Below are 18,558 nucleotides of genomic sequence, written 5' to 3'. Positions count from 1 at the left end.
GGGAGGATGGTTGAGTCCATGGTGACGTCCCGGGAGGATGTTTGAGTCCATGGTGACGTCCCGGGAGGATGTTTGACTCCATGGTAATGACCCGGGAGGATGTTTGAGTCCATGGTGACGTCCCGGGAGGATGTTTGAGTCCATGGTGATGACCCGGGAGGATGTTTGACTCCATGGTGACGCCCCGGGAGGATGTTTGACTCCATGGTGAAGTCTGGAGGATGTTTGTCGCCATGGTGAAGTCTGGAGGATGTTTGTCTCCATGGTGAAGTCTGGAGGATGTTTGTCGCCATGGTGAAGTCTGGAGGATGTTTGTCGCCATGGTGAAGTCTGGAGGATGTTTGACTCCATGGTGACGTCCCGGGAGGATATTTGTCTCCATGGTGACGTCCCGGGAGGATGTTTGTCTCTATGGTGACGTCCCGGGAGGATGTTTGTCTCCATGGTGAAGTCTGGAGGATGTTTGTCTCCATGGTGAAATCTGGAGGATGTTTGTCGCCATCTGAAGTCTGGAGGATGTTTGACCCCATGGTGGTGTCCCGGGAGGGTGTTTGTCGCCATGGTGATGACCTGGGAGGATGTTTGACTCCATGGTGACGTCCCGGGAGGATGTTTGAGTCCATGTTGACGTCCCGGGAGGATGTTTGACTCCATGGTGATGTCCCGGGAGGATGTTTGTCTCCATGGTGACATCCTGGGAGGATGTTTGTCTCCATGGTGACGTCTGGAGGATGTTTGACTCCATGGTGACGTCCCGGGAGGGTGTTTGTCGCCATGGTGATGACCTGGGAGGATGTTTGACTCCATGGTGACGTCCCGGGAGGATGTTTGAGTCCATGTTGACGTCCCGGGAGGATGTTTGAGTCCATGTTGACGTCCCGGGAGGATGTTTGAGTCCATGGTGATGACCCGGGAGGATGTTTGACTCCATGGTGACGGCCCGGGAGGATGTTTGACTCCATGGTAATGACCCGGGAGGATGTATGAGTACATGGTGACGTCCCGGGAGGATGTTTGAGTCCATGGTGACGTCCCAGGAGGATGTTTGACTCCATGGTGATGACCCGGGAGGATGTTTGACTCCATGGTGACGTCTGGAGGATGTTTGTCGCCATGGTGATGACCCGGGAGGATGTTTGACTCCATGGTGATGACCCGGGAGGATGTTTGACTCCATGGTAACGTCCCGGGAGGTTGTTTGACTCCATTCTGGCGTCTGGAGGATGTTTGAGTCCATGGTTGTCAGGATATGCGGACACATACAGAATGATATACAGACAAGCAGCTAATGGACACAGAGAACAGGACATGACCAATAGGCAGGCAGGACACTCAGAGGTGGGATCTGAGTATAAAAGACACGAGGCACTCACACTCCACCTCTTTCCATTGATGAACATCTAGAGAGTCAGTCAAGGATGTTGTTACAATCTCACACCCCCACCACGTGTCTAAGACCTCGTCTGGTGCAGTCAGACAGAGAAACCACACCTAAGTTAGCAGAGAGTCGAACCCACAGAGAACTGTGCTAACTGTGCTATTAGTTCAATAAACCTGATTGAACTAATTTCAAGGTCTGGAGTATCTTTTTGATCCATGCTGCATCCAGTTGCAGCCAGTGTTATACCAGAGTACCTAACATGGTGACGTCCCGGAAGGATGTTTGTCTCCATGGTGACGTCTGGAGGGTGTTTGACTCCATGGTGACGTCTGGAGGATGTTTGACTCCATGGTGACGTCTGGAGGATGTTTGTCGCCATGGTGACGTCACAGGAGGATGTTTGTCTCCATGGTGACGTCCCGGGAGTATGTTTGGCTCCATGGTGATGACCCGGGAGGATGTTTGTCACCATGGTGATGTCCCGGGAGGATGTTTGATTCCATGGTGAAGTCTGGAGGATGTTTGTCTCCATGGTGACGTCCAGGGAGGATGTTTGACTCCATGGTGATTACCTGGGAGGATGTTTGACTCCAGGGTGGCGCCCCAGGAGGATGTTTGTCTCCATGGTGACGACCCGGGAGGATATTTGGCTCCATGGTGACGTCCCAGGAGGATGTTTGATTCCATGGTGATGACCCGGGAGGTTGTTTGTCTCCACGGTGACGTCCCAGGAGGATGTTTGACTCCACGGTGATGACCCGGGAGGTTGTTTGTCTCCATGGTCACGTCCCAGGAGGATGTTTGTCTCCATGGTGACGTCCCGGGAGGATGTTTGTCTCCATGGTGACGTCCCAGGAGGATGTTTGTCTCCATGGTGACGTCCCGGGAGGATGTTTGATTCCATGGTGAAGTCTGGAGAATGTTTGTCGCCATGGTGACGTCCCATGAGGTTGTTTGTCTCCATGGTGACGTCCCGGGAGGATGTTTGACTCCATGGTGATGACCTGGGAGGATGTTTGTCTCCATGGTGACGTCCTGGGAGGATGTTTGACTCCAGGGTGATGACCCGGGAGGATGTTTGACTCCAGGGTGACGTCCCAGGAGGATGTTTGTCTCCATGGTAATGACCCGGGAGGATGTTTGACTCCATGGTGATGACCCGGGAGGATGTTTGTCTCCATGGTGATGACCTGGGAGGATGTTTGACTTAATCGTGGTGTCCCGGGAGGATGTTTGACTCCAGGGTGACGTCCCGGGAGGATGTTTGACTCCAGGGTGACGTCCCGGGAGGATGTTTATCGCCATGGTGACGTCCCGGGAGGATGTTTGACTCTAGGGTGACGTCCCCGAAGGATGTTTGTCTCCATGGTGACGTCCCGGGAGGGTGTTTGACTCCATGGTGACGTCTGAAGAATGTTTGTGTCCATGGTGACGTCCCAGAAGGATGTTTGTCTCCATGGTGACATCCCGGGAGGATGTTTGTCTCCATGGTGACGTCTGGAGGAAGTTTGACTCAATGGTGACGTCTGGAGGATGTTTGACTCAATGGTAACGTCCCGGGAGGATGTTGACTCCATGGTGAATTCAGGAGGATGTTGACTCCATGGTGAAGCCTGGAGGATATTTGACTCAATGGTGACGTCCCGGGAGGATGTTGACTCCATGGTGAATTCAGGAGGATGTTGACTCCATGGTGATGACCCGGGAGGATGTGTGACTCCATGGTGATGACCCGGGATGATGTTTGAGTCCATGGTGACGTCTGGAGGATGTTTGTCTCCATGGTGATGTCCCGGGAGGATGTTGTCACCATGGTGACGTCCCGGGGGGATGTTGTCTCCATGGTGACGTCTGGAGGATGTTTGACTCAATGGTGACGCCTGGAGGATGGTTGACTCAATGGTGACGTCTGGAGGATGTTGACTCCATGGTGACGTCGCAGGAGGATGTTTGTCTCCATGGTGACGTCCCGGGAGGATGGTGACTCCATGGTGACATCGCAGGAGGATGTTTGTCTCCATGGTGACGTCCCGGGAGGATGTTTGAATCCATGGTGACGTCCCTGAGGATGGTCCGAAGCCTCAGTAAAATTGAAGCTGCAACTTGGAGACCTCCCACCTTCTGAAAGCTGCTTCATGGAAGAGCCATGTGGCTGAAGCTCCACCCCCAATGCGATGCATGTGTTCATTCAGGGTCTGGAAGCTGTAGGCCTTTATCATCTTCTTCTCCTCGAATGTCCACAAGCTGATCAAGGCCCTGAAAGTAAGTTCCGTCTTTTTCACACCACTTTTTCCCAGACATTTTCTGGAGCGTTGAGGTTTCCCGTTGGTGTCATTTGATAATGATAATAACCTTTATTGTCACAAGTAGGCTTACATTAACACTGCAATGATGTTAATGTGAAAAGCCCCAAGTCACCACCCATTAGCAGGATGAAAATTAGTTTCACGCTGGGCTCCAGTGGGATTCCTGATGCTCCATAATGGGAGAATCGGAAGATCGCACTGTCATTTCACGCCGATGTCTAACCAATTTTTGGACCTCCCGCTGAATTCTCTGCCTCACCCCTCCAGGTCCACCATTGATCCCATCGAAGGTTGCCTGGGAGATTCCGCCCAATGTTTGGAGTCCAGTATGAGTTTTTTCGGAACCCAAATTAACTGTGCTAATTGTTATTGTGTAAATGATCTCTAAGAAATTCAGAGGAGTATCATGCGTGACTCACTCTTCATTCTCTTCATTTCCCACAACTTGGGAAAATTGACATGCATTATGTTGGGAAATTGCATTGGGATAGGTGCTATGGAAAATTGTTTTGACATAGCAACTTGCTGTGCCAACATCCTGCATATGTGCTGGAATCAAAATTAATTGTTGAATTATAATTCTTAACTTGTCTATTACAGAAAATTAGTTAAAAAAAACACTGAATCATTATAATAATAGAATCATAGGATGGTTGCAGCACAGAGGGCCATTTGGACCCTTTTGTCAAAGCCAACTCTGTGCAAAACCAACTCGGCAGGTCCCACTCCCTTGCCTTTCTCCTTAGCCTGCAGCATTATTCTGTTCAGATGAAGGTGTCTATTAAGGTATGTCTTTCATTCATTGCCGAATTGGGAGAATAGGAAAGAAACAGTGGGTCCTTGATGTGTTTAGCAGAGATTTTTGGCGGGATTCTCTGGCCGGGATTCTCCGAGCCCGCGCCAGGTCAGAGAATCGCCGGGGGGGGGCCAAACGAATCCCGCCACGCTGCCCCGACGCCGGGCCGTCGATTCTTTGGTCGCCACGGCGTTGAAAGTGGCCCCTGTGGCGATTCTGCACGCTCGACGGGCCAAGTTCCCGCCGAGTTACGCCCGAGTCCTGCCGCCGTCGTTTGTGTATGGTCCTACCCGGAAGCACCTCACCATTCTGGCTGTGAGGGCCGCCCTCCGGGGGGGTCCCCATGGTGGCCAGGCCCGCGATTGGGGGCAGCCGATCGGCGGGCACGCTAATTCCGGTGGGGGGGGGGGGGGGCCTATGTTCCTCCGCGCCGGGCCCCTGTAGGGCTCCGACATGTTGCCCGCCGGCTGGCGCGGAGACTGCTGTGATCGCATGCGTGAACCCGCACTGGACATGGCGCACATGTGCGGACCCACGCTGGCCGTGGCGGGCCAGCTTTCGGCGCCGGAGCAGCACACAGCACTCTGGTGCCGATCTAGCCCCCGAGGAAGGGCTGAATGACTGGGCCTGGAGGCCCGTTGACGCCGTCATCGCTCGTGCCGGTTTTGACGCCGGTGTCACCACTTGGCCGGGATTTCGGAGAATCCCGGCCATCTGTTCCTGAGAAGACAAGGAGGCTCAAGTTTTTCCAAATGACAAGGGCCGGGGTTCCCTGAAATCCCTCCGGCGCGGGCTCGGAGAATCCCGGCCCAGTGTCTGTCCCAATCTGCAGCAATAGTGAATTAAAGACAGATAATCATAAAGATAAATGGACAGTGCCATTAAAGATAAATGTCACAGTGATAACAGTCAAGGCCGACACCGGTACGAGGGCCAACCTCATCAATCTGTCCGATGTAAAAAAGCTGCTGATTAAACCAAAAATAGCGAATAAAACGGTATTGTTAAGAGATGACAATGTGAATGAAATCTCGTCGTTAGGAGCATGTGAGCTTGATGTTGACGTAAAAAACAAAATTCACAAGTTGAAATTTTCCATGGTGGCGGCGGACTGCAAATTTTTGATTGGAGTAGAGGCGGGTGAAGAGCAGCAGCTGGCAGCTGGTCAAATGAGTCTACAATGCAGACAGTGCTGCAACAGGCCTCATCCCTTAGGAGACTCCATAATAAATGATTTCCCTGAAATTATCCGAGGTTTTGGTACGCTACCATGCACTTACCAGATTAAATTAAAGGAAGATGCGAAACCTGTGATTCATGGGCTGAGATGTGTACCAGCTCCATTAAGGGATAAATTAAAGGCAGAGCTAGCAAGAATTACTGCTTTGGGCATCATTGAGCGCATAGAAGAGCCTAAAGACTGGGTTAATTCCATAGACCATTGTGTAAAGAACCGCAATGGAGACTTACGTATCTGCATGGATCCTAATGATTTGAATCCTAATATTAAAAGGGAACGCTATGTCATAATATACACCAGTATATTATTGTGCAGACACACACACACACTGATGGACATGCAGTGGGACCAATCAGCATACACAACACCGCAGCCAATCACCAGTGAGAGCACACTATAAAGACAGGGGACAGGAGAGTTCCCGCTCATTCCAGTAGCAGCCAGCTCGGAGCACAGAGCTCACAGCCTGCAACACAGACACTCACCATGTGCTGAGTGCATCACCTGGTTAGGACTAGAAAAGGGTCAACAGTTAAAGCTGGTATTGCATTTACCCACAGTTCAAGTATGTTAATATAGTTAACCTTATAATAAAATAGAGTTGCACCACTTCCAGTGTTGGTGACCTGTTTGTGATCCAGAACACCCAACACATCACGCTACACTATACCAAAAAGGGAGGAGATAAGGAGTGAACTGGCAGGAGCAACCTGTTTCAGCAAATTAGATGCATCACAAGGCTTCTGGCAACTTAAACTAGTTAAAGAGAGCACTCAATTGTGCACGTTTAACACACCCTTTGGAAGATATTTATTTTTAAGAATGCCATTTGGCATCATTTTGACTTCAGAGATCTTTCATCATGCCATGGGGGATATAGTTCAAGGGATTGCGGGGTACTGCGTTTATGTAGATGACATCATTATTTGGGGAGATCGACACAAGAAGAGCATGATAGGCGGCTTCTCAGGGCCCTAAAAAGTATCAAGAGAAACGGTCTAGAGTTGAACAGGGCGAAATGTCTAGTCGGTGTGCACAGTATTGTTGGCAATCGGCACCGGGGTAATGTTGCCAATTAATGATGCTCTTTAGAGTCGCCAGGTGTCAAATGATACCACCACAAGGCTTCCAGCGTCCCGGATGGCTTCATCTGCAGAAAGTGCACCCAACTGCAGCTCCTCACAGACCGCATGGTTCGGTTGGAGCAGCAATTGGATGCACTTAGGAGCATGCAGGTGGCGGAAAGCGTCATAGATCGCAGTTATGTAAGTGTGGTCACACCCAAGGTGCAGGCAGAGAAATGGGTGACCACCAGAAAGGGCAGGCAGTCAGTGCAGGAATCCCCTGTGGTTGTCCCCCTCTCGAACAGATATACCCCTTTGGATACTGTCGGGGGGGATAGCCTATCAGGGGAAAACAGCAGCAGCCAGAGCAGTGGCACCACGGCTGGCTCTGATGTTCAGAAGGGAGGGTCAAAGCGCAGAAGAGTAATAGTTATAGGGGACTCTATAGTCAGGGGAACAGATAGGCGCTTCTGTGGACGTGAAAGAGACTCCAGGATGGTATGTTGCCTCCCTGGTGCCAGGGTCCAGGATGTCTCCGAACGGGTAGAGGGAATCCTGAAGGGGGAGGGCAAACAGGTAGAGGTCGTTGTACATATTGGTACTAACGACATAGGCAGGAAGGGGCATGAGGTCCTGCAGCAGGAGTTCAGGGAGCTAGGCAGAAAGTTAAAAGACAGGACCTCGAGGGTTGTAATCTCGGGATTACTCCCTGTGCCACGTGCCAGTGAGGCTAGAAATAGGAAGATAGAGCAGACAAACACGTGGCTAAACAGCTGGTGTAGGAGGGAGGGTTTCTGTTATCTGGACCACTGGGAGCTCTTCCGGGGCAGGTGTGACCTGTATAAGATGGACGGGTTGCATCTAAACCGGAGAGGCATAAATATCCTGGCCGCGAGATTTGCTAGTGTCACACGGGAGGGTTTAAACTAGTATGGCAGGGGGGTGGGCACGGGAGCAATAGGTCAGAAGGTGAGAGCGTTGAGGGAGAACTAGGGAATAGGGACAGTGTGGCTCTGAGGCAGAGCAGACGGCGAGAAGTTGCTGAACACAGTGGGTCTGGTGGCCTGAAGTGCATATGTTTTAATGCAAGGAGCATTACGGGTAAGGCAGATGAACTTAGAGCTTGGATTACTACTTGGAACTATGATGTTGTTGCCATTACAGAGACCTGGTTGAGGGAAGGGCAGGATTGGCAGCTAAACGTTCCAGGATTTAGATGTTTCAGGCGGGATAGAGGGGGATGTAAAAGGGGAGGCGGAGTTGCGCTACTTGTTCATGAGAGTATCACAGCTATACAGCGAGAGGACACCTCAGAGGGCAGTGAGGCTATATGGGTAGAGATCAGGAATAAGAAGGGTGCAGTCACAATGTTGGGGGTATACTACAGGCCTCCCAACAGCCAGCGGGAGATAGAGGAGCAGATAGGTAGACAGATTTTGGAAAAGAGTAAAAACAACAGGGTTGTGGTGATGGGAGACTTCAACTTCCCCAATATTGACTGGGACTCACTTAGTGCCAGGGGCTTAGACGGGGCAGAGTTTGTAAGGAGCATCCAGGAGGGCTTCTTAAAACAATATGTAAACAGTCCAACTAGGGAAGAGGCGGTACTGGACCTGGTATTGGGGAATGAGCCCGGCCAGGTGGTAGATGTTTCAGTAGGGGAGCATTTCGGTAACAGTGACCACAATTCAGTAAGTTTTAAAGTACTGGTGGACAAGGATAAGAGTGGTCCGAGGATGAATGTGCTAAATTGGGGGAAGGCTAATTATAACAATATTAGGCGGGAACTGAAGAACATAGATTGGGGGCGGATGTTTGAGGGCAAATCAACATCTGACATGTGGGAGGCTTTCAAGTGTCAGTTGATAGGAATACAGGACAGGCATGTTCCTGTGAGGAAGAAAGATAAATACGGCAATTTTCGGGAACCTTGGATGACGAATGATATTGTAGGCCTCGTCAAAAAGAAAAAGGAGGCATTTGTCAGGGCTAAAAGGCTGGGAACAGACGAAGCCTGTGTGGCATATAAGGAAAGTAGGAAGGAACTTAAGCAGGGAGTCAGGAGGGCTAGAAGGGGTCATGAAAAGTCATTGGCAAATAGGGTTAAGGAAAATCCCAAGGCTTTTTACACTTACATAAAAAGCAAGAGGGTAGCCAGGGAAAGGGTTGGCCCACTGAAGGATAGGCAAGGGAATCTATGTGTGGAGCCAGAGGAAATGGGCGAGGTACTAAATGAATACTTTGCATCAGTATTCACCAAAGAGAAGGAATTGGTAGATGTTGAGTCTGGAGAAGAGGGTGTAGATAGCCTGGGTCACATAGTGATCCAAAAAGACGAGGTGTTGGGTGTCTTAAAAAATATTAAGGTAGATAAGTCCCCAGGGCCGGATGGGATCTACCCCAGAATACTGAAGGAGGCTGGAGAGGAAATTGCTGAGGCCTTGACAGAAATCTTTGGATCCTCGCTGTCTTCAGGGGATGTCCCGGAGGACTGGAGAATAGCTAATGTTGTTCCTCTGTTTAAGAAGGGTGGCAGGGATAATCCCGGGAACTACAGGCCGGTGAGCCTTACTTCAGTGGTAGGGAAATTACTGGAGAGAATTCTTCGAGACAGGATCTACTCCCATTTGGAAGCAAATGGACGTATTAGTGAGAGGCAGCATGGTTTTGTGAAGGGGAGGTCGTGTCTCACTAACTTGATAGAGTTTTTCGAGGAGGTCACTAAGATGATTGATGCAGGTAGGGCAGTAGATGTTGTCTATATGGACTTCAGTAAGGCCTTTGACAAGGTCCCTCATGGTAGACTAGTACAAAAGGTGAAGTCACACGGGATCAGGGGTGAACTGGCACGGTGGATACAGAACTGGCTAGGCCATAGAAGGCAGAGGGTAGCAATGGAGGGATGCTTTTCTAATTGGAGGGCTGTGACCAGTGGTGTTCCACAGGGATCAGTGCTGGGACCTTTGCTGTTTGTAGTATATATAAATGATTTGGAGGAAAATGTAACTGGTCTGATTAGTAAGTTTGCAGACGACACAAAGGTTGGTGGAATTGCGGATAGCGATGAGGACTGTCTGAGGATACAGCAGGATTTAGATTGTCTGGAGACTTGGGCGGAGAGATGGCAGATGGAGTTTAACCTGGACAAATGTGAGGTAATGCATTTTGGAAGGGCTAATGCAGGTAGGGAATATACAGTGAATGGTAGAACCCTCAAGAGTATTGAAAGTCAAAGAGATCTAGGAGTACAGGTCCACAGATCACTGAAAGGGGCTACACAGGTGGAGAAGGTAGTCAAGAAGGCATACGGCATGCTTGCCTTCATTGGCCGGGGCATTGAGTATAAGAATTGGCAAGTCATGTTGCAGCTGTATAGAACCTTAGTTAGGCCACACTTGGAGTATAGTGTTCAATTCTGGTCGCCACACTACCAGAAGGATGTGGAGGCTTTAGAGAGGGTGCAGAAGAGATTTACCAGAATGTTGCCTGGTATGGAGGGCATAAGCTATGAGGAGCGATTGAATAAACTCTGTTTGTTCTCACTGGAACGAAGGAGGTTGAGGGGCGACCTGATAGAGGTATACAAAATTATGAGGGGCATAGACAGAGTGGATAGTCAGAGGCTTTTCCCCAGGGTAGAGGGGTCAATTACTAGGGGGCATAGGTTTAAGGTGAGAGGGGCAAAGTTTAGAGTAGATGTACGAGGCAAGTTTTTTACGCAGAGGGTAGTGGGTGCCTGGAACTCACTACCGGAGGAGGTAGTGGAGGCAGGGACGATAGGGACATTTAAGGGGCATCTTGACAAATATATGAATAGGATGGGAATAGAAGGATACGGACCCAGGAAGTGTAGAAGATTGTAGTTTAGTCGGGCAGTATGGTCGGCACGGGCTTGGAGGGCCGAAGGGCCTGTTCCTGTGCTGTACATTTCTTTGTTCTTTGTTGTTCTTTGTTTTACCGGATATCGATCAAAGGACCACACAACCAGTCAGTCAGTTCAAGTTCAAAGATGGTTTATTTACACACAAGGATTACTTCGACATGCAACACAAAACACTACAAGTTAAACTATACCTAACAACTACAATAACCTATACTTAACTTCAGGGCAACCGGCTCTTTGCAGATGAACAAGGCCTTTGTTCAGATCTTGCGTGGCTGGGTGTAAGAAGTGGCTTAGTTTCTGCTGGGCTCATCCGTCTGGTAGCCATCGTTGGTCTTGAACTTGTCTATCTGGTCGTTATGCCACACTTGGGTTGGCATAGGCCGGATCCAAGAGAGACCGAGCACATGGCTGTGTCTCTTCTTATCCCTCTGGGATTTCGCGCTCTTTGGGGCGGTCCTTAACTTGGACCCAATACTTTGACAGGCTTCGATCACTGCCTTCGATTTTGGCCAATAAAGGGGTGGGTGCCTTGATGGCTGGGCGGGTCCTTAGCGGTCATTGACCTTGGCTGTTTGGGCTCCCTGAAATCAGTCTGTGGCTGTATTGGTTTCTTGAGTGCAGTCCTATTGTTCTGGGGAAATGGGCCATTAGAATGCAAACGAACGGGGGTTTCGATCGCGTCTAGCTATCTGGGTTGCAAATACACACACAAGCTCTGAGACTGTCTGAGACCTGGGTTGGCCATAATTCCCATGGTCCTTTGCAGGTGGCCATCTGAGATGGCTACAGTATCACCTTCCTGGGAGACAAGCTGTCCGCACAAGGTGTTTAGCCCGATCAAGACAAAATACGGGTAATCCTGCAGATGCCACACCCTATGGATAAGAAAGGCATTTTAAGAATGCTGGACATGATCAATTTTGTGCACAAAGTCATTCCCTACTTGGCAGCCAAAACGGCACATCTGAGGGACACCATAAAGAAAGATGCAGCATTCCAGTGGTCCAGCAGCCATGAACAAGAGTGGCAGCACTGCAGCTTTCGCTCACCATGGCGCCAGTCTTGATGTTTTTCGACGCAGCAAAAAATCTCAATTGATGCATCACAGGATGGTTTGGGGGAGGTCCTACTCCAGCAGGATCCGGAAGGAGACTGGCTTCCAGTGGTGTATGCATCCAGGGCGATGTCTGACACCAAGAGAAGATACGCACAAATTGAAAAAAGTGTCTCGGGCTCATTAATGGGATAATGAAGTTCCATGATTATGTGCATGGGCTTCCAATCTTCATTGTGGAGACTGACCACAGGCCTCTGGTCGGCAACATAAAAGTCTTAACGTGATGCCGCCGAGGATTCAGTGAATGACCATAAAGTTGCAACGGTATGACTTTGAGTTGGTGCATACACTGGGAAAACATCTTATTGTGGCTGACACGCTTTCCAGAGCTACCGGCAATGAGGAACCACTCCAGCTGGATGAGGACGTACAGCTCCACGTAAACATGGTGATAGAGTCTCTGCCAGCCTCTTACAACAAGTCAGAAATAATTAAAGAAGAAACTGCCAAGGACACTGTCCTGCAGAAAGTGAGACAGTATCTCCATGAAGGATGGCCCAAAGGGTCCTGATCAAGTTTCGACAATATACCAGCGGAGTTAAGTGATGTGAATGGATTGTTGCTGCGGAATCAGCGGATTGTGATTCCACAGGCATTGCGGCCAATGATCCTCATGAAGCTGTACAAAGGGCACTTGGGGATGGAAAAGTGCAAACATAGAGCCAGGGAGGCAGTCTATTGGCCTATGATGGTGGATAACTGTCAAACATGCCAAATATTTCAGCGCAGGCACAGCAAGGAACCTATGCAGATAAGCAAGACAGTCAAACTCCGTGGCAGAAAATTGGAATGGATCTTTTCCATTTAAATGGAAAGGAGTACATTCTGGTCTTGGACTATTTTTCTAATTACCCGGAGATAGCACAGCTGTCAAATTCTATAGCCAGATGTGTCATTAAAAATGTCAAGAGGATTTTGCACACCACCGCATTCCGAATGTGGTCATGACTGATAATGGTCCTTGTTTTCATTGCTATGAGTGGACAGAATTTGCACGGCAGTGTGATTTCAAACATGTAACCTCCAGTTCTCACTACCCTCAGTCGAACGGCAAGGCTGAAAAGGGCGTTCATATTGTTAAACAGCTCTTAAAGAAAGCACTAAACAGCTGCAATGACACCTATCTCACGCTCCTAAGCTATCATTCAGCACCACTAGTCAATGGACTCTCGCCTGCTCAGATGCAGATGAACTGGCAACTGCGAATGACTATACCTCCTTTTCCTCAAGAGTCAGCGAACCGCAAGTTAGCAAGACAAGCCTCTCAAAAAAGGAGGCAGAAGGGATTCTATGATAGGTCCGCGAAAAAACTTCAACTTCTGCAGCCAGAGGGCACGGCGAGATTAGAAGACTCCAAAGGAAATGGATAGTCTAAGCAGGCGAAGGTACTGCGACAAGCAGGTCCAAACTTGTATCTTATCATTACGGATGAAGGTGCTGTCTTGAGAAGGAATAGTAAGAAGTCTTACAACACCAGGTTAAAGTCCAACAGGTTTGTTTCGAATCACTAGCTTTCGGAGCGCTGCTCCTTCCTCAGGTGAATGAAGAGGTATGTTCCAGAAACATATATAGACAAATTCAAAGATGCCAAACAATGCTTGGAATGCGAGCATTAGCAGGTGATTAAATCTTTACAGATCCAGAGATGGGGTAACCCCAGGTTAAAGAGGTGTGAATTGTCTCAAGCCAGGACTGTTGGTAGGATTTCGCAGGCCAGATGGTGGGGGATGAATGTAATGCGACATGAATCCCAGGTCCCGGTTGAGGCCGCACCCATGTGTGCGGAACTTGGCTATAAGCTTCTGCTCGGCGATTCTGCGTTGTTGCGCGTCCTGAAGGCCGCCTTGGAGAACAAGTTCTTCATCCAGATGCACGGAACAGCCATGGGGACCAAATTCGCACCCCAATACACCAACATCTTCATGCACAAGTTTGAACAAGACCTACTCACCGCACAGGACCTTCAACCGACGTTATACACCAGATACATTGATGACATTTTTTTCCTTTGGACCCACGGCGAAGAATCACTGAAACGACTACACGATGACATCAATAAGTTCCATCCCACCATCAGACTCACCATGGACTACTCTCCAAAATCAGTTGCATTCTTGGACACACTCGTCTCCATCAAGGACGGTCACATCAGCACTTCGCTTTATCGCAAACCCACGGATAACCTCACGATGCTCCACTTCTCCAGCTTCCACCCTAAACACATTAAAGAAGCCATCCCCTATGGACAAGCTCTCCGTATACACAGGATCTGCTCAGACGAGGAGGAGCGTAACAGACATCTACAGACGTTGAAAGATGCCCTCGTACGAACGGGATATGGCGCTCGACTCATCGATCGACAGTTCCAACGCGCCACAGCAAAAAACCGCACCGACCTCCTCAGAAGACAAACATGGGACACAACTGACAGAATACCCTTCGTCGTCCAGTATTTTCCCAGCGCGGAGAAACTACGACATCTTCTTCACAGCCTTCAACACGTCATCGATGAAGATGAACATCTTGCCAAGGTCATCCCCACAGCCCCACTACTTGCGTTCAAACAACCGCGCAACCTCAAACAAACTATTGTTTGCAGCAAACTACCCAGCCTTCAGAACAGTGACCACGACACCACACAACTCTGCCATGGCAATCTCTGCAAGACGTGCCAGATCATCGACATGGATACCACCATTACACGTGAGAACACCACCCACCAGGTACGCGGTACATACTCGTGCGACTCGGCCAACGTTGTCTACCTCATACGCTGCAGGAAAGGATGTCCCGAAGCGTGGTACATTGGCGAGACCATGCAGACGCTGCAACAACGAATGAACGGACATCGCGCGACAATCACCAGACAGGAATGTTCCCTTCCAATTGGGGAACACTTCAGCAGTCAAGGGCATTCAGCCTCTGATCTCCGGGTAAGCGTTCTCCAAGGCGGCCTTCAGGCCGCGCGACAACGCAGAATCGCCGAGCAGAAGCTTATAGCCAAGTTCCGCACACATGAGTGCGGCCTCAACCGGGACCTGGGATTCATGTCGCATTACATTCATCCCCCACCATCTGGCCTGCGAAATCCTACCAACTGGCCTGGCTTGACACAATTCACACCTCTTTAACCTGGGGTTACCCCATCTCTGGATCTGTAAAGATTTAATCACCTGCTAATGCTCGCATTCCAAGCATTGTCTGGCATCTTTGAATCTGTCTATATATATGTTTCTGGAACATACCTCTTCATTCACCTGAGGAAGGAGCAGCGCTCCGAAAGCTAGTGACATCGAAACAAACCTGTTGGACTTTAACCTGGTGTTGTAAGACTTCTTACTGTGCTCACCCCATTCCAACGCCGGCATCTCCACATCTTGAGAAGGAATAGAAGAGCTTTGCTCAAAGTCCGGCAACTGTTAGTGTTGCAACCACCAGAAGCATGCAACAGTCCTAAAACATCTGAAGAACATACGGAACAAATACAACAAGAGGAAGATATTTCGACACATGAAGAGCAACAAACACAATCAACAAATGCTGAAGATGAAGTAACTGTGCATGTTCAGCAGCAACTTAGAAGATCAACGAGGCTAAGGTGCAAACCTGAAACACTGAACTTGTAACAGACGGTAAATAATCTGAAAAATAGTTATGCATATCATGTGAATTGTAAATATAATCCAATGCAGGTAAATAGTTTCATTTTCCATAGGAAAAGGAATATGAAGATATGCAAAAAGCAATTCTGTAGATAATATCATACACAACCTCTGACCACTAGGTGGCAGTATATACTCACCACGTGACCCTGTGTCTGGGGAGTTGGGAGTAAATCGTGTTGGAGAATAGACGTATTTTGTAATAGCTCTATAATAGTTAATTAGTGTTAGTAGTTTATTATTTCATTTATCCTAGTTATCTTTATCATGCAGTTGTTTCATAATAAATTATTTAAAATAGATGTTTTGTAGTTCAGCATTCTTGTCGGCCGGGAGGGTGGCACATGGTTAGCACTGCTGCCTATGGCGCTGAGGACCCGGGTTTGAATCCCGGCCCTGTGTCACAGTCCGCGTGGCGTTTGCATATTCTCCCCGTGTCTGCGGGGTTTCACCCCCACAACCCAAAGATGTGCAGGTTAGGTGAATTGGCCACGCTAAAAATTGCCCCTTAATTGGAAAATAATTTTTTTTTAAAATTCTTAGCGGCCAGTCTACAGAACGTGACAGACTCGATGGGCCAAAGGGCCTCCTTCTGCACTGTATGGATTCTATGACCCTGTGGCGTAAAGGTGCAGGGCAATTGTCACCTTGCCAGTCACTGGAAGCTAGTGTCCTTCCGCATTCCCCCGTGGTACCAGGTGCTCCATGATCTGGCAGATATGTCACACTGCCTCCTGCTCAGCCGAAGTCTTTGATGGCATGCCTGGCCCAGCAAGTTCTCGAATGACAGGCGAGGCCTCATGTAGCACCTCCTTTGCATCTCCTCCTCCTCGGCTTGTTGGGAAGCTGGCTCTCCGTCCTGGGCGGATGCCTCCTGTTCCTCTGGGGCATGCTCCACTTCTGCACTCTGTGCTGCTGCCCACTCCGCCGCTACAGCTTCTTCCTCCTCAAGCAGCATAAGCTCGTACTGCCGTAGGGCATCTACCAGGGCAGTGCTGACTAGCAGGAAGGCCACCTTGCTGGTTATATTCCAATATCCATTGTCTGCAGGGGGTGAAAGACCGACATATTAATATGATGCACATCTCCGTGCCCAACCAGGTCCACCGGGCTACATAGTGGCCCCAGTTGGCACTGCGAGCTGTGCCCAAGCATGGTAGCACAAGTGGATAGCACTGTGGCTTCACAGCGCCAGGGTCCCAGGCTCGATTCCCTGCTGGGTCACTGTCTGTGCGGAGTTTGCACGTCCTCCCCGTGTCTGCGTGGGTTTCCTCCGGGTGCTCCGGTTTCCTCCCAGTCCAAAGACGTTCAGGTTAGGTAGACTGGCCATGATAAATTGCCCTTAGTGACCAAAATGGTTAGGAGGGGTTATTGGGTTACGGGAATAGGGTGGAAGTGGGGGCTTAAGTGAATGGCCTCCTGCACTGTATGTTCTATGTTCTACGTCCACCCCCTCCCCCATCTCCACACCCCTGGCCCCATCGGTGGCGGCACCTTGGGGACTCTGGCCCTGGCACCCGCCCTGCTGCCAGGGATACGTCAGCTGGTGCTGCCCTTGCCAGCGGTAGGCTCCATGGCCCCTGCCCGGAGCCCCTGTGGAGGCTACAGTGGACATTGCCCTGGGTGGTCCGTCTGATGCTCGGTGGCATCCGGTTGGGTGGTGGGGGGTATGGGGGAGGCTGGGGTGCGGGGTTGGAGGGGTTGGGGGTGCCCATACGGCCGGTGGCACTCTGCAGAACCAGGGGCCAAGGTCGGTGGGTCAGTGGAATGAGCAGCAAGATGGTTGCCTTGCAGGCCGCGGTAATGGCAGTCCTTCCTGGACACCACCCCAGTCCTGTTGGGGGCTGCCCCGGCTACACGGCCCATTCCCCCATCACCCCCTCCCCCCTGGGCCTGGCAGGCCCCACCCCCCACTACCCTGGCCAATGTCTGGCTCAGCAGCGCAAGGTCACGCCTCTCCGTGTCCTACCTCCTCACTCTCCCTCATCAGCCATGGCGCCAGTTCTACTTTTTTAAATGAACAAATGAACCTGGCCGTTGGGAACTCAGTCCATTGGAGGCGGAGAATCGCGGAGGCCCCAGAGAGTACCGGGTCGGAGCCCGCTAATGATATGGAAACGGTGTTTACTGTACTTGCGTTCCAAAACGCATTGAGGCGACGGAGAAATGCAATTGGGCATCAAATTGGCGCCCGCCGATATTTCAGCGTCAGAATCGATTCTCTGCCCAATTGTGTTCCTCGATTTCGAAAAGCACTTCAGGCAATGAATTATTGCAGCTGAACTGTTCTCCCTCTGTGTGGTGAACGTATTGCTGCTACAATTCACCGCTGTATTGTATTGTATTATGTTGATGCCCTTGTGGGCTCTGCCTGTGGCTCCGCCCCCTCGGGGGTGGTATATAGATCTGCAGCCTGTAGGCGGCAATCTGTACAGAACAGTCACAGGCAGGCACAGATCTAGCTTATTAAAACCACTGTTCACTGCTACTAATCGTCTCGTGTGAATTGATGGTCGCATCACTCTGGAAGGGAGGGAAATGGATTCAGAAACAGAACGTATTAAGTTTCCTGACTTTTACTTTGTGAATAGCTGACATTCCCAATTCACATTTCTCTCATTGAAAATAAAATTTGGAAACTTAAAAGAAATTGAGAGAATCTTGTTTGTGTTTCCAGAGAAATCCAGTGTGTTTTGAGATGGGAAGTATTTCCTAAAAATGCTAAATACTTCATGTTTGTTTGAAAACAGCCCAGTGGGTTTTCCACTTCAGTTTTAAATCTCTGTTCATAGAACCATTGACTCATAGAATTTACAGTGCAAAAGGAGGCCATTCGGATCATCGAGTCTGCACCGGCCCTTGGTAGGAGCATCCTACTTAAGGCCACACCTCCACCCTATCCCAGTAACCCCACCTAACCTTTTTGGACACTAAGGGAAATTTTAGCATGGTCAAACCACCTAACCTGCACATCTTTGGACTGTGGGAGAAAACGCACCCGGAAGAAACCCATGCAGACACGGGAAGAGTGTGCAGACTCCGCACAGACAGTGACCCAAGCCGGGAATCGAACCTGGGACCCTGGAGTTGTGAAGCAACAGTGCTA

Source organism: Scyliorhinus torazame, chromosome 2 (assembly GCF_047496885.1).
Source record: "Scyliorhinus torazame isolate Kashiwa2021f chromosome 2, sScyTor2.1, whole genome shotgun sequence".
NCBI classification, from domain to species: domain Eukaryota; kingdom Metazoa; phylum Chordata; class Chondrichthyes; order Carcharhiniformes; family Scyliorhinidae; genus Scyliorhinus; species Scyliorhinus torazame.
The sequence above is the reverse complement of the archived record's forward strand: the minus strand, read 5'-3'. Positions refer to the sequence as shown.